Raw genomic sequence first — 17,073 nt, forward strand, 5'->3', positions numbered from 1 at the left:
ATGCATGTGCATGTCTGTACTACATGTGTGGCATGCATGTGTGTGTGTGGGGGGTGTCTGTGCATTTTGTGTATGTGTCTGTATGTCTGTCTGTCTCTGTTTGCCTGTGAGTGTGTATCAGTATTCTTGATATTAACTGTAGTTCCATTATGATGTGCTATATTTTTCCTGCAGCAAAATGTGCTTTTTCAAGTCAAATTCTTACCAAATGTATAAATATGTTTTTTTTTTTTTTTGCTTAAACATATTGCCTGCCATCAGCTACATAAATATAATCTGTCGACCCATATCTGATTACCTTAATCCATCATTTCTCAAATGGTGAGGACAGTCTCCCAGGAGGGTCCTTGGCTTATTTCAGAGGAGACCCAATAAAGTCTAAAAATATAGGCTCATAGGAGATTGCTAGGCTATCGACCTGGAGCTCATTTTAAGCCTAGCCATTTCATCCTAATGTAATACCATAGAAATTCTAGTCAGTACCCAAGATTATATTTAGTGATGACTGTCCAAGTCCAGGAGGGTTGTGGGCTCTATTCCTGGTAAGAATTTATGGTGCTCCATCCAGTCGTCCAGGTTCCTCTTTAGCAGTGTGATAGAGGTGCTCTGTTTCAAATGAATTAGTAGCCTATTCCAAAGACATGCCAGTCACCAAGAGATAAATCTGTCCCTCCAGCATGTCCTATTTAAGTCGTAGGCCATACTTAGGTCCCTGGAATGGGTAGCCCTATTCCCATTTGATTCATCAGGTTTGGGTCTTGGATTGCTCTGTAGGCCAGGCATAAGTCTCTCCTACTAAGTCTATACGATATGGAGTATAGTGACAGAGACTTTAGTCGGTCTGGGTAAGACACATGCTGGAGCCCCTTGATTTTCTTTATTAGAAACCTCTGAGGTTTCTCTAATTCTTGCAGGTGCTTAGTTCAGTACATGCCAAATGGGGCATTATACTCAATTATGGGCAGGATAAGTGCCGAGTTTCAGCAGGTTATAACTTATTTTGCTCTCGAGCTGATGCCTTTACTAATCAAGTGTGCTAGAAAGCTTTCCTTACTAAAGTAGACACATGGTGGTTGAAGTTAAGGTCACAGTCAACTTGAGATCCCTGGTCCCTTACCACTTCATGGGTACTTAGGGTATTGCTGTCGATTTGATAGTGTGAGGGGACATTGTTTGGGCTGAAGGGAATGATGATGCATTTCTTTGCATTCAGTTTGAGACTGTAACTAATACACCAGTTGTTGGTCTGCATGAGAACCTGCTGGAGTATACAGACATCATATGGGGAGTCAATGATTGCACCTAGTTTGCAGTCATCTGCAAACTTGGTCAGCCACAACCCCTTGGTTTTGACCTGAACATCTGAGAAGTATATACCAGACAATAGGGGGTCCAGCACTGATCCTTATGCCACCTCATTGGTAACAGGTCTGCTGGTTGATGTGAAGTCACCCACTTTGATAGTGTGTGTCTCCAATTTGTGAGCCAGTCAGCAACCCATCTTACAATGAAGGGGGCTTACATTCATTTTGCTAAGTTTATTGGTAATGCCTGAATGTGGGATTGTGTTGAAAGCCTTTGCCGGGTCGAGGTATGCTGGGTGCACAGATTTGCCCTCATTAATGCCCTTGGCCAGATTTTCAAAGAAATCCACCAGATTTAACAGGTAGGATCTGCCCTTCATGAAGCCAAATTGGGTAGGATCCAGGGTTTGGAGGTCACCTATGTCTTTATTTATGAGGTCCATAATGATACGTTCCATGGCCTTACAGATGAGAGTGGTCAGGCATATAGGTCTGTAATTTCCCAGGTCAATTGCTAAGCCATCTTTGTGGAGGGGAGTAACTGTTGCTGTTCTCCATTCCATTAGAAGACAGCCTGGGATGTCGTCTGGTCCCATAGAGGCTGTGTTTTTTGCCTTGGACAAGGCTTTGAGGACCTACTCTTCAGATATATAGGGAAGGGTGGAAGTTTGGGGAAAGATCTGTTGTAAGTTAGGAGGAGATAAGGGAGTGAAATTTTCACTAAACCTATCCACTAGCAGGTTTGCTATCTCTGTGGCGTCAGTCTGTGTGATACCGTTGGTCACTAGTTATGCACATGCTTGGGTCCTACCCTTTAGGATATGTATGTAGCTGTAAAAGGCCTTATGGTTATCCTTGGCTGTACTTGCTAAGTTTTTCTCAAAGGAGCCCCTGGAGGATATGACAAGTTGTCTTATTTGCCTGTTGAGGCTGAGGAGGGTGCTTTTCCATTGTAGGGGCCATGCCTTTGTTTTCTTGGACAGCAACTTTTTGCAATTATTGTAAAGTTTGTTGATGATGAATGCCCACTATGGAAGCTTGTTTTTACTTGGGACTTTGGCATTGATTCTTTCTGGTACGGCTGAGTTTATACGCTTATGCAAGTGATTGTACAGGGCTTTAGTGTAAGCTTCAGTGTAGTTACCACTTCCAGCTTGGGGTGTGGTTGGAATGCATTTATACCTTCACATAGGAGGGTATAGTTTGCCTTGGTGAAGATTTATACTCTTATTTCACTCTTTTAGTTCTATTGTCAGTGCCAGCTTGAAGATGACTGATTTGTGGTCAGTTTTAACTAATGAGGGTCCGACAGTTGCGGCAGTGCATATGTTTGACATGTTGGTGAAGACCAGATTCATAATGTTTGTTCCCCTTGTTGGGGTATGGACAATTTGTTTGAGGGCATTTGAATTAACAAAGTCAATGAACGTTTGTGCTAGTGAGTTAGGGCTAACATAGGCCTGGCTTTCTCCCCGGGCCTCCGCTGAAAACAGGCTCTGTGGAACCTAGTCGGACATTCCCGGTCAACAAATGTTAAATAAATAAAAAAATAAATAAATAGGTTCCCCAGTTGATGGTAGGATAATTGAAATCCCCTATAACCAGTGTGTTCAGTAAATTTTGGATTATGTCCAGTTTGGTCAAGTAGGCTTCATGGGTGTCATGACCCATAGAGGGGGATCTGTAACTGGCTATGACTTGAATGGGGGTCTTACCCACTTTATCCTGGACCTGGAGTAACTCCATGAAGTTGTCCAGTCTAATTAGACAGGAGGAAAATTTATCTCTAATATAGATTGAAACATTTCATCCTTTGGTTATCACATGTTCATTTTGTGGTCTAAAGCTGTGGAAGGCATTGTAGCCTGGCAAAGCCGGGGTAATCTCTCAGGCTTTCAACCAGGTTTTGTGACTACACAGACATCTACATCTTCTAGTGATAAAAGTGCTTCTAGAAAGTGCAGTTTTTGGTTTAAGCTCCTAGCATTTTGCAATATGACTCGTATTTTGTTTTGAGCGGTTAATTTCACATTGAAACAATAAGTGAGATGGTCACTGAAAAAACAGTCAGTAAAAACAAAATGAAAACTCCAGCAAAGCTAGAATTCCACTGAGTGATCTCTCAAACCTCTTGTATCAGAGGCACATGGGATATATGCAAATGACCCTTATGAACATCAGGTGCTCCAGCTAACTGGCGATTCTGAATGCCCATGACTTGTTTCATCATTTTAATGGACAATTTCAGGCCAATAAAGCCAAACCCCACTAGCTGTGGATATGCATATTTCTGCCTTGTTATGACCTCATCAGCACAGCACAAGCAGAGTGTTTGACTAAGCATAAGAAACACAGGGCTGTTATACCCAGCTGATGTCCATTATCATTAGGGTCACTGCAAAAATATCCCAAACAATAAACTAAAACAATAAGTGAGAAGGTCACTGAAAAACCAATCAGTAAAAACAAAATGAAAACTTCAGCAAAGCTAGAACTTCCACTGAGGGGCCTCCCAAACCTCTTGTATCAGAGGTACATGAGATATATGCAAATGACCCTTATGAACATCAGGTGTTCCAGCTAATTGGCGATTCTGAATGCCCATGACTTGTTTCGTCATTTTAATGGACAATTTCAGGCCAATAAAGCCAAATCCCACTAGCTGTGGATATGCATATTTGGCCTTGTTATGACCTCGTCAGCACAGCACAAGCATAAGGGTCATTTGCATATATCCCATGTGCTTCTGATACAAGAGGTTTGGGAGGTCACTCAGTGGAAGTTCTAGCTTTGTTGGAGTTTTCATTTTGGTTTTACTGATTAATTTCACATTGGTAATGTTCTTTTCAAGATATTTCCTAAAAAAGGCAATATGGGGGAGGCAACAGCCTTAGCCAGCAGCCAATAGCCTAGAGGTGCCATGTGCAAACCATCTCTGGCTGACATGAAATGGATCCCCTTTAAATGACACCAAAAACTTAGCCAATTATTAAAATAAATCATTTTTGTTTATACTGTGGCATCATTCTAGGTGAGGGCAGTCTGCTACTCAAAGCTGTGGACATACATGCCTGGGACACATACTCAGAGAGATCAGCCATGTTTGTCTTCATATAGACCAGCGAGGCACATCTCAGATTGTTCACACCAACATGAACTATAAAAGAGTCATAACAGTACTTGTTGCTGAGAGACCTGAGTGCATGTGTAATCTGATGAATCCTGGCACCAGACAGGTAGCTGACCATGACTTTCTCCTTGTCCAACCTGGTGAGTGGGACATCCGTGTGTCTCACTATTGATTCTCCAATGACAAGAAAAATTGTTTTTTGAGTGTTACGCCTTACTGGCTTGGTGAGTGAGACACTGATTTTGCTATGTGTCATGGGTGCTGTGGGGACTGTGTAAGCTATAGCAGTCTTGTGTTTTGGAGGTCTCTGGTGTTTTGGTAAGTTTTTTGAGAAAACCTCCATGTATGTGGATTTACTTGCTTGATGCATACTATGTGCATGGGTAGTGGTACTATAAGCATATGCAGTGGTGGGTGAGTTAACCTTCTCCATGTTACTGTTTTAAGTGAGAGAGAGCATGGATTCTAGATTCTTGGTGTAAATACATCTCTCACACTCTGTACTAGAATGTGTTATTAGTAGAGTGTTGTCTGTGTACATGCAGCAATTGCTACACTGCCTCAACAGACCCAAGTCAACAGGTTTGGCAGGAGAAACAAGGGGAGTCCAACTGTCCATAATGCTACGTTGAAGACTGTTGCCACTAGGGGTGGCTATTCAGAACTGATCACAGAGGAGCTCAGTGGATGGTTATTTCTGCCTGGGGTTTAGGGAAAATTGGCTGAATTTAATTGTCCAGCTTTGGTGCACAACTGCATGGCAGTGCGGGTGCTGCCCAATGTGCAAACAAGCAGAAACCTGCTCAAATGCAGGGCCTAAATACCAGAAGCTAAATACTTTAAAAAAAATTAAAAGGATTCAAAAAGACCGATGAGGATGCTTATTCCAAGCCCTAGACCAGCCTCCCTTTCCCAGACAGGTCACAATTAGCACACTCTACTCACAAAAGTGCAGATAAGCCTCTTCCAATCCAAGATGGTCTGAAAAATGTGTTCAGAGCAAACAAACTACCACAAACAGTTCCAGAAGCAGCAAGTCTGTATCTGGACTATTCTACAGCTACTAGCTACTCTAGTTTCAGTGGGAAACATTAGAAAATGTTTAAAACAGCAGAAAATCAGCAAGGAGGCTCTAGAGAATGATTTTAACAGTTAACAGATCAGTTATTTAAACACTGCTAGACAGGAAAACCAGAACAAGCAGAACAGATAGCTTAAAATAGTAAAATATGCCAGTAAATACTTAACAAACAGTGAAACTAACAAAGAAGATTTGTAAACAGTGAAAACAGCAATATAATTTGATTTAACGGGCACACTAAAGTAATGTTGTCACCTCACAGCAAGACGTTGTCGCGTTTGATTCTCAGCTAGAGCGTCTTCTGTGTGGAGGCATGCGTGAATGGGCATGTCTTCATTGAAGGTTGTGCATCAGGGCTGGTAAATCGGCACGTAAAAATCCATTACCAAACATTAGCGGACCGGAGTCCCACTGTGGCGATCCCTGACCGGGATAAGCCGAAAGACACAGCAACAACAACAACAACTAAAGCAGACAATTGCAGTACACAGTAAATAAATACAGTATAAAAGTAGGTGACAGGGAATACAAAAGTGCAGTAAATAGTATAAATAAGCAAAAAAAAAAAAATATATAGGCAACTTATGTTTTTTGGAAGCTCAGAAGCCTCTAGTCGTCTGGTATCTCAGCTGAGAACTGTGGCTGGTAATCCACCTCAGTTCAGCTCGATACAAACAAGCAGAAACCTGCTCAAATGCAGGGCCTAAATACCATAAATACCAGAAGCTAAAAACCTGAAAAAAAACTTTAAAAAGATTCAAAAGGACCAAAGAGGATGCTTATTCTAAGCCCTAGACTGGCTTCCCTTTACCAGACAGGTCCCAATCAGCACAATTCTTTCATAAAAGTGCAGATAAGCCTCTTCCAACCTAAGATGGCCTGGAAAATGTGCACAGAACAAACAAAGTACTATAAACAGTTCCAGAAGCAGCAAATCTGTATCTCAACTATGCTACAGCTACTAGCTAGCCTAGTTTCAATGGGAAACACTAGAGAATGTTTAAAACATCAGAAAAATAACAGTCAGACACTAAAGATGTTTAAAATAGCAGAAAATCAGCAAGGAGGCTCTAAGGGATGTGTACCTCATTTTATTTTGTATGAGGATGCAGGAGAACTGCAAAATAAAAATAATACATATGTGTATTTGATTATAGATTGTTAGTAAAAGAAGAGTATGCTAAGTCATATCCTAGTTATTATCTAAGTGGATAAACATTTAATATATGGACAGTGAATGCTGAATCCCAGAATGTGGAGACTTCATCATCATCATCATCATCCCCCTTTTTCCCATATTTTCTACATGGGGTCACGGTATCATTTTAATCACTGTTTGTACTTGAGTCATTGGGTCCTTGTACATAGCCTACACTAATTCTACCAGTTGGCATAATGGTTAAGGTCTTCACCTCCCAGGTACAAGGTTCGATCCTGACCTCCAACCAATGCCTGTTTGAAGGTTGCACGGTCTCCCTGTGTATCTGTGGGATTTAACTAATGTCTGAAAAACATGCTGAGTGTTTCCGTCTCAGACTCAGCAATGAATGGAGCTGTGGGCAACAGCACAGACTCTACATGGTGCCATGTAGGGGGAAGAGTTGTACAGACCAACTGCTTTGGGCATCTACTGTGGTGCGCAGTATCCACAAGATAGGAGAACACGGATCACAGACTGTGTGCCGTGGCATAGCTAGCCACTCAATGGTGTAAAATATGGCTCTAGCTGATTCGGTCATGTTGACTAATGTGGAGAATGAAAAAACAAAAATCTGTATTTACATATGCAAGTTTGAGATTGCCATTTCTTGCAATATTCCCTTTTCTCAAATGCATTGCAATTTCAAACTTCGTTTATACAGTGTCATGGGGGTGCAGGGGGATTTCCCCTGCAAAAACAAGCTTAAATGTTCAACGTTTGCTTTTCTGTTGTATTTTCACTGCAAAACCTTCACATTCAAAATAAATAATGTAAGTTTCCTTTCTATGTATGTTACTAAAAATTCCATAGTGGGCAGTCTATCCCTCTGGATTGTTTTCCTTTCTAACATTTAAGTTCCCCAGTGGGTAGTCTATCCTTGAACTTTGGATTGTTTCTTCTAAGGTGCATTATTTTACATCAAATGCAAACTGCATACATCGGGGCATGTCTGCAGTTTTCTTTGTACATTTCATCTCATTTTATTCACAGCACTTTGCGTATCTACTTTGTTACAGATATCTCTGCCATCTACAAATACAGGTATGCATAGCATGTTCTCTATTCCCTCTACAATACTTGCATGTCAATATTAAAGTGATTTGGCCTTCTACTGACTCCTCTGGGATTGTGTTCATAACTCGTCTTCTCACAATATGGTCACCATTTACCATTATGCCCTGTGATGTCCTGTAGTTTCTCTTTGTTTACAATGTTTATAATCTTAGGGGTCACATAACAGATGTTCAGTGTATGTAGCTTTTTGTCTAATTAGCACTGTGTCACATGATTTGGTAAATTTTAGATAGCCATAAGCCACATCCATAGTTCTGCTCTACACTTCTGCACTGGTTTGCAACCTGTGGACACTCAGACAAATTGCTCTTTTAGATATATGATATGGTGGATCTACTGTAAATCTGTGTTGCCTTGGTCCTGCCTGCCACTAGCCTATAAGCAATAAACAAGTCTTTAATTGAGAACCAGTTCCATTGCTTAACTACTTAATTTGGGATAATTGATCTATGTCTTACTCATAGTCTTGTTATTTATTTATTTATTTTTTTAGTTATTGCATTTGTTTACTGAGAATGTCAACTGGGCCTAAAAGAGCCCATTTTCAGTGAAGGCCCAGGGGGAAAAGCTCCAACAAAACATAGATACAGAAAATATTAAACATTAATTGGTGCAAAAGTTACAGATAATGATTACAGTAATATATACAGAATATATACATAAAGGCAGGGATTTTGTTGGTTGCCAGATGAATTCAATCAGAGAGGTATAAACAGAGATATATTAATCAGCATTATTGTACTAGTATCAACAAGTGATAAAAACTTATAATTGTGGAAAAAAAAATCATCAGTCAGCAGAAGCAAAAAGCAAAAAGCATAGTTTAGTTATCACATAAGGAAAAGAAAGAGGTTAGGTTATAGAGCAGGTACATAGCCAGGAAGAGTTGAGATGATTTTTTAGTATTTGTTCGAAGGTGATGGTGATGCCTGTGTTTCTTATACAAGATGGAAGTGAGTTCCATAGTTTGGCAACGGTGAAGGAATAGAGGAGTTGATCAGCAGGTAAGGTGGGCTTTTCTACTTTTAGAAGTAGATGATTTTCAGATGTTAGTTGCATATTGGGTTGGTATTGGGTGAGTAGTGTTGAGAGAGCAGGGCAGTCTGTGGGTCTGTAGAATAGTTTATGTACTGTAATTAGTTGGGTAAATGAGAGATGGTGGGGGAGTTCCACCCAGCCTAATTGTCGTGAGTTACAATGGTGGGAACAGAATTTGGCCTTGGTGGCAAATTTGACTATTCTGTTGTAACTCATTTCAAGTTTGGATTTTGCAGAATTTTGGATATTAATGAAGAGAATCACAACAGACTTGCTACAGTCCAGTTGTTGTACACTATTGTTCCATAATTTAAAAAAAGGGTTATGAAACGTTTCATTACACCAACTAATAGTTCCTTTAGAACTCAGATCATGTGACTTCTACGTAATGACACTATTTTATCCATCTTCTGGTTTAAAAGTTCATTTAACTCAACCTTTCTTATCACCACATTTCTGCTGCCCAGTGTGCTTATATCTTATTGGCTTATTTGTATGGGAACTTTGTTATCAGTAACTTTTTGGCAGTTCTGCCTTTTGTCTTCTATCCTTCCTCTATTATTTTTTTCTGCTCCATTTTGTTAAGCCCCACTGTCTCTTTATGTATTTATTCACTTACCCATGTAATCTAATTTAGGGTTGTGAGTAAACAGAATCCTATCCCCAATACCCAGTATACCTCTCAAGTTTTAACACCAAACATCTGGACAAAACCAGAAATAATGGGGGGTGGGACAAAAGCCCATAAATAGGGACAAATTTTAAATATTTCTCCTGTAAACTTAGATAGTTGCTGGAATAACAGGTTTTGCATTAGTATGCATTTCTGAAAAGATATCAAGTCTAAAACTCAAATATTTGTCAATATTTAGTGACATAAATCCTCAAAAATACAAGGCAAAAATATGGGTGTGCTACAAAAATCTGGACAGTTGAGAGGTATGACACCCAGTGGATAAAAGAAAGAGGAACTACTCTTGAGGAAGGCAAAAAAATATTGCAAGAAGTACACACTAGCTCTCACTCAGCACAAACATACACACCAAAGGCAATTTTAAAGGAATACCAATTCAGGTACAGTATGTCTTTGAGATCTGGGAGGAAACCAGAGCAACTGATGAAAACCCCTGAGGAATGATATACGGAGTCCACAAAAAAGGCATCCCAGTGAAGAACCAAACTGAACAACGAAGCACTGTGCTTCAAAAATGGTAACCACTGCACCACATTGTGCTAATTTCTTTTATCCTCTTTCTTAGTGGTATTCCCTTTTTTAATTCTAAAATGCAGGTCATCTGACATTTTTATGCCACCTTCTGCTTTAGCTGATATGGCTTTCCACCTTGCTCTTTTTGAGTTTTTTCTTTTCCTGATGGTCATCTTCTTTTTTTTAACATTCTCTGCTTCACAACCATAGTGTTCCTTTCATTTTAATTTTGTTTTTATTGTTAAGATTTAAACAGTGATATGCTGTCCTTGTGACAACAAATTAATCTTCTATTAAGGCACAACCTCACATAAATAAAATTAGATCTGAAGTCCAGTACTCTGTTAAATTAGGTTGTAAAGTAGCATTTGTTGTAAACCATATAACATGGTCACTATTCTCACAAATAAAAAACGAAAACACCCACAAGGGCAGAAGGCTTAAACGTAACTTGAGCCCCACAAAGTCCAATTCACCATCCAATGGGTTAGCAATGTAATTTCGTTTATTGACAATAATAACAGATTGTCAATAAACAAAATTACGTTGCTAACCCGTTGGATGGTGAATTGGACTTTGTGGGGCTCAAGTTACGTTTATGGTCACTATTCTCCCTAAATGGTCTCCTACTTCCAGTTCTGAAATTTTCTTCTCATGCCTTTTGTAATCCACCAAGTTTAGAAATGACTTCAAATCTTTTAGAAAAACAATTTATCAATATCCAAGATTGATCTCACCTCACCCCCCCCCATGTCAGTTCCATTGGTAGTTGATTCAGCCTATCTACATATCTGGGCATTGACAGTCAGTTGAGTCCTTAATATTACTGAAGTAACAGTGTTCCAATAAATGCAGAACATATTTAGGTCACATATCAAAAACATTTTCTCTGTTTAGCAATTTAAAATATATCTTCTATAATTTCTGGTCTTGATGTTGCCCTTAGTTGCAGGTCTATAATTGAGCTTTATTTTTAATGAGTTGCCTGTTCCTCTTCCCTGGGTAATTGATAGCACTTCCTTATTTCAATGGCTGATCAGTAGGTCTGTTGATGTACTTCATTCTGTTATCTATCCTTTCTCTAGTTCTCCTACCTTGCACCTCCTATACATTGGTTACCTTCATTATATTAACTTCACTGTATGATTGTTACTGTGTCATACCTCAGTGACTGTGACTATATCCAGGTCCCTCATATGTAAACCTGCACTTTATGGGCACCTGTAGGCATTATCCTTAAAATATTGACAACTTTACTCCTTTTTGCCCATATTATTTGCTCAGTCTATGGCTAGAAAATTATTTGCTCAAGCCCTCTTAGCCCTTTCTGGTTTCTGCGTGCACTGTTTTCCATCAATGCTTTGTCAATGGTATTATTATCATTAAATGCTTTTTCTTTTTTTTTTTTTTTTTTTTTTTTGTCTTGAAGAGGGTCATGCTTTGTCTTGGATCCTTGTCTGTTCCCTCAATACATGATTTTTAGTGAAGCAGTTAACAGTTTATTGGTTTAGAGTCCTAGATAAATGCAGGCAAATTGGACATTTAATCAAGATGGTATAAAATTTTGAGATTATATCTAAAGAAACTGCTCATCTGAAAAAACAAGCAGTTGAAGGTTTGAAACAGTATCGCTACAAATGAAACAACATTTCCTGAAGGTTCCTTGATTTAGAAACTAATAAAAAGAATCTTCATGAGAGAAATAAACAGCTGCCGAAATGTTCAATAGTAAATCAATGTTGCTTTATATCTGCATCTTTTTTACTATTTTGTTTTTCTTTGTTTTATTTTATGTTTTCCATTTTTCTTTCTTATATGTTTCTTTCTAAATACAAAAATGACTCATATAATTGAAGTAGGGCAAAAGGCCCTCTTGCTGATCTTGGGGAGTGTGACTGTGATGACCCTCTCTGAGCCAGTAATCAAGGAGCCTGAATCCTTACCACTGACAATGGAGAGGGTCGTTCACTTGGAATACAAATGGATACACTCAGTATCTCCAGATGCAGACCTCTCTGCATCAAGCACAAATCCCCTTTAGAGGACACAGAGTACACACTCAGCCCGGGGTCTGGATTTCTGTATCTGACTCCCTCCAGGTCCCCAGTAAGACTCCCCACTGGTACATCTGTAGGGTTAAGTTCTCAGCAGAGTGTCCAAGCCAAGTTCTCCAGCACCCACTCTGTGAAATCAGTGCTTTGTGTCCCTGCTCCACATGGCTAACACACACACATACACTGTGATATTTGATTTTCCACACACACACACACACACACACACACACACACACACACACACACACAGAAAAGGCTGGCACAGATTTGCCTGCTGTGCCCCTTTCTGCCCAGAGTATAAGGTAGTTATCACTGCCACCAGACACTCCCCAATCAGCTACTTTAAGGCCCTTAACAAAACGTGTCCAATTATCATGTGTAATATTAATACTTATACAAATTGTAGTAGTTGACCAAGACAGCTAAGCCTTCTGGAGTGGACCACAGAGTGTCACCAAATAAATATAAGCACTCTCAAAGGTTAAATACTTTCTGAAAGGACTAGCTACAATAAAAGTTTTAAATATATTTAATAATAAATAATAAAAGACCATGAAAATACTAAATATATATTTACAATAAACCACAGAGTTCAAATAACAGGAAATATTGAAAATAACACTGATGGACAGACTCAGACAAGTAAATAAAAACAATATCTAAACTAAGCTTCACTATATTTTCCTGACTGAATCTAAGAAAATTACTATTCCCTATTTACTTAATAGAACAGGGCAGATTATGTGGTGAATGTTTCTTCTTGGTGTCAGCCCCAAAACAGAATGCTCAATACTGAGAGATTTCTTTTTGAATATCTAAAATTTCTAAGATGGGTGGAAGAATGACCTCATCTAGTCATCTGCCTATAGGTTCTCACACTATTCCCCTTTGACGTTTGAGACAGGATGTTTGCATAGATGTGATAAGATGCATATCTAAAGTTTTGCTAATGTTTATGGCAGTGCTTGGGGCTTCCCCTCTTTTTACTGAGCTAATGAACAAAGGCTTCTTCCAGACATGCTGTCTTTGGTCCTGTACAGAGCTGTGAGATAAGCACTTCCATGGTCCAACAGGTGGTCCAATTAACAGTATTTTTCTTAAAGTAAGAAGTAAGCTAGCTGCTTAACCCCTTCTCTTAAAAGTGTTCTTTGCTAAATATATACATAGATGTCACACATATATATTCATTCTCTGTCCAGCAGTACCCACTGTTGATACATTTTAACACTAGCAACTTTACAAACACATTTTAATTTTCAAATGCCATACAGTTTTAGTACATCTGTAAAGTAAGCATCTGTACAAATCAGTTTGATATTCAAATGCCACACAGTTCTGATACATTTGTAACACAAGCATTTTGTATAAAGCAGTTTGGTATTCAAAGGACATAGCATTCTTTATAAAACTCCAGCTGGCTATGCTGGCACTAGCTCATATCATCACAGTGACTTATTAAAGTTTCAAATGTTTACTATTTACTTAAATTCAAGGATATCAAGTTACCAACATTTAACATTATCTGTGTCAATAATATAAGTTAAAACAAGAAAGTTCATGAAATATGTGACCTTAACCTTGAGAGATATAACTTGTCTACAAGAAATAAGTTTGGATGCTTCAGAAGATTCATTGACTTCATGTAGGAAATGTAACTCTTTGTATTATTTTTGTGGACAGCACAAACTCAGTATTATACTTTTTACTGCTAGCTCAGTGCATGTTCCTTTTCAAGACTATGATTCCTTTTTGTTGAAATTGAAGGAATGCAATATTCATATGCATACAGCATACAATTTAATATCTATCAAAATCTGACAACAAGTAAATGAAAATAAGGGAAACAAGGAATTTTTGAAATTCAAAAATTAGATGCCTTTGTTGAAGCATGTATGTTCACCTTTACATAACTGGACCCTTATAGGATCAAATATAAAATTATCATGACAATTATTTTTTTGTTTAAACCCACACGTTGCTACATTTTCAGTATATGTGACCTTTACCTATTCTGCCATCCAAAGCATTCTTTGGTCAATGCCTAACTTATCTTGCAGGCAAATAAAACACAATTTTGATTTGTACCTCTTGTTTACAAAAACGTTGGGCAGCCTTTAAGACTTACAATTTGTCTTAGCTTATCTTATGCATGCATTAACAAAGAATTAGTAATAATAGAATCAGTGACAATTTAAATAAGCAAGTATCATTGCAAAAAAAATGTCTGGAAGTCAATTCTGATAAATATATTTCCCACTACAAGGCTATTCAGCAAGATATACAATGTATATCGCATGAAATACACATTAACTCAGATTTACTGCACAGAAACTCTTTTATCATGCTGAATCAAATTAGAACAACATTTCCTTACTTTTTTTCTAAACCCCTCCAAGATAATTTTATGAGTTTTCTTTCTTTTGAGGGTGAGTCACTGCGCCAACAGATATCCCTTAGGTAGTTTCTGACTATTATAAGAAGATTTACAACCCAGACGAACAGGAAGCTTTTTGTAACAAGTTTCTATAGATAATACACAGGCACAAATTATAACTTAACTTTTTCTCAGTTAGAACTCAAAATATCGCCAGGTCCTGAAACACTCCCTATTGAGTTTTTTTTTTTTTTTAAATTTCCACATCTTCTAGTACCTCATATTCACAGGCATCTCCTAAGATTTTTTAAAAGCCTTCAAGAAATAGATTAGCATTTTTCCAGTGTAACTCTTTTTGTTTTCCCTAAACCAGATTAAGGTCAAACAAAAAACAAAAATTACTACCCAATTGCATTACTCAATTATGACTACAAAATTAGTGTTACATATGCAAATAATTATCTAACACAGGTTTTACCTACTATAATACATATATGCACATTTGATTTTGTTTCCAGTAGATAAATGTCTATCACTAATCATACTTTTCTAACAGATTGCCTGTATATTCAGAATATCAGATGTGAAGATGATTTTGCTCTCTATATGCATGCAAAACATTCAGAACTCTAAGTAGACCGCATCCATTTTGTATTTTATGATCACTTTCTATTCCAGATAAAATATTTAATATTATTAAAGTATTACTTTCTATCTTAAGATATTTTTCTCAATAGGCCATTTCCAATCTATGGTAAAGAGGAGTATTTCAGAGTTGTCTGCTTTCCCCTACTTTATTTATTTTGGCCCTATATCATTTTCCATATGATGAAACCTATCATGATTCTTGACCATAATATGATTTTTGTGGTATATATGGATGACTCCATCTTTGATAGTAATTCACCAGTTTTTACTCCACAAACTTTGTTTTTCAATTATTCAACTTATCCACAACATTTTAATGTCTTATTCTTTGACTCTTCAGTTTCTCCCCAAATGGATGTTCAGGTAGTGAACTGTTTAAAATTTTCAGTGTGGAAGTATACAGTTATACTATCTGAATCAATTCATGGGTAGCTTTCAACTTTATTTCAGTTATAGAGCCAGGCAATCAAAAGTGGTATATCACAAAGCCATCTTTTGTAGGCATGATTCATTTTTTTAAAACTCTGATTAAATGCAAATTGTGTATTCTGTATGAAAACGTTTTATTCCTCTTTTATTTCAATGATATGACAAAATTAGTTGTATATGGTGCAACTTTCTACAGATGGGCGATTTGTTTCGAGTTCCATGGCCTATTCTCATAGCCTCCAAGGAAAAAGGAAGAGGATAAACTATATATATTGGCATTCAACAACCCAGCATACTTTGTATGCTTTGCATGATAGTGTATGGCAATCATACCTACCCACATTACATGAACTGTTAAACTGGCATGCAGACTTATTAAAACATATTTTGTCTCTCATAAATATAATATTTCCTCTCACATATTTTCTCACAACATATTTTTCCACCCACAGCTTAACTTCTGAGTCATTACACAATGCATGCAAGAAATAAAACAATAATTAGTTTCTGTTTGACAGGTATGAAATAACAGAAGTAGTGGTTCAAGACAAAGCACATCTATATCCTGATCTAACCTGTTATATCATAAAGAAAAGAGTTCACTTTCTCTCTAAAACCTTAACTAATACTCATAATGTTCCTCCAAATCTCCTTATGTGTAGTAAAGTGTTGGCAAATATGTCTATGGCTATTAGACCCAATAATAAAGATCGTTTAGGTATAACTTCAGGAAAGTAGAATGTTCAGATAGCATCAAACATCACTTTACAACAGTTTATATTGATTTGGAGATAATTTAGGAACCATTTGTTTAACTCTTGTAATGAAACCATTCAACAAAAGGTATTCTACAGAATGTGCAGAGTCCTTAATGGAATGAACATGGTGGCATGGATGTCGCCTTACTGGCATATAGCATGAAATGTGGTAGTCTTACGTCAGGATAGTGCCTTGGTGGAAAAAAAACAGATCTATATATGGAACTTTCTGTCTTTGTATCCCTTTCTTATATGAGAGTTTGGGTAATGTGGAAATTCCTCATTTAAAATTACAATTTTTATGCTTCATCAGCCACTAAAAGATAATTTTATCATTTTGGAACCAGCTGATTTCATCTGATCAGTCATTTACACTAAACAGCATTTTACTTTCAGAAAAGTTCTCTTGAAATAATTACTCTTAATGAGTGTATTAGGCAGCAAGAGAAAATGGGAGGGAAAGGATATATGTTCATAGGTTCATAGGTTCATACTAGGCTATCTGCCCAAGGGCATTTATAAGCCTAGCCCATAGTTATGTGGCTTTCGCCACCCCTTTAGTTTGAATAAAAACTATGCCTATCATTTTTCTGTGCCTCTGTCAAGCAGTGACACTGAAGTAATCCCTGGGGTATATCTGCGATCTCCCATCCATTGTTCAAGATTCCTCTTGAACAAGGCCAGCGAGGTGCTCTGCCTCACATGTACCGGGATTTTGTTCCACAGCATAGGGAGTCTCTGGGTGATGAATCTGTCCCTCCAGCACATTCTATTT

Source organism: Protopterus annectens, chromosome 13.part0, assembly GCF_019279795.1.
Source record: "Protopterus annectens isolate FY-2018-M chromosome 13.part0, PAN1.0, whole genome shotgun sequence".
Lineage (NCBI taxonomy): Eukaryota > Metazoa > Chordata > Ceratodontiformes > Protopteridae > Protopterus > Protopterus annectens.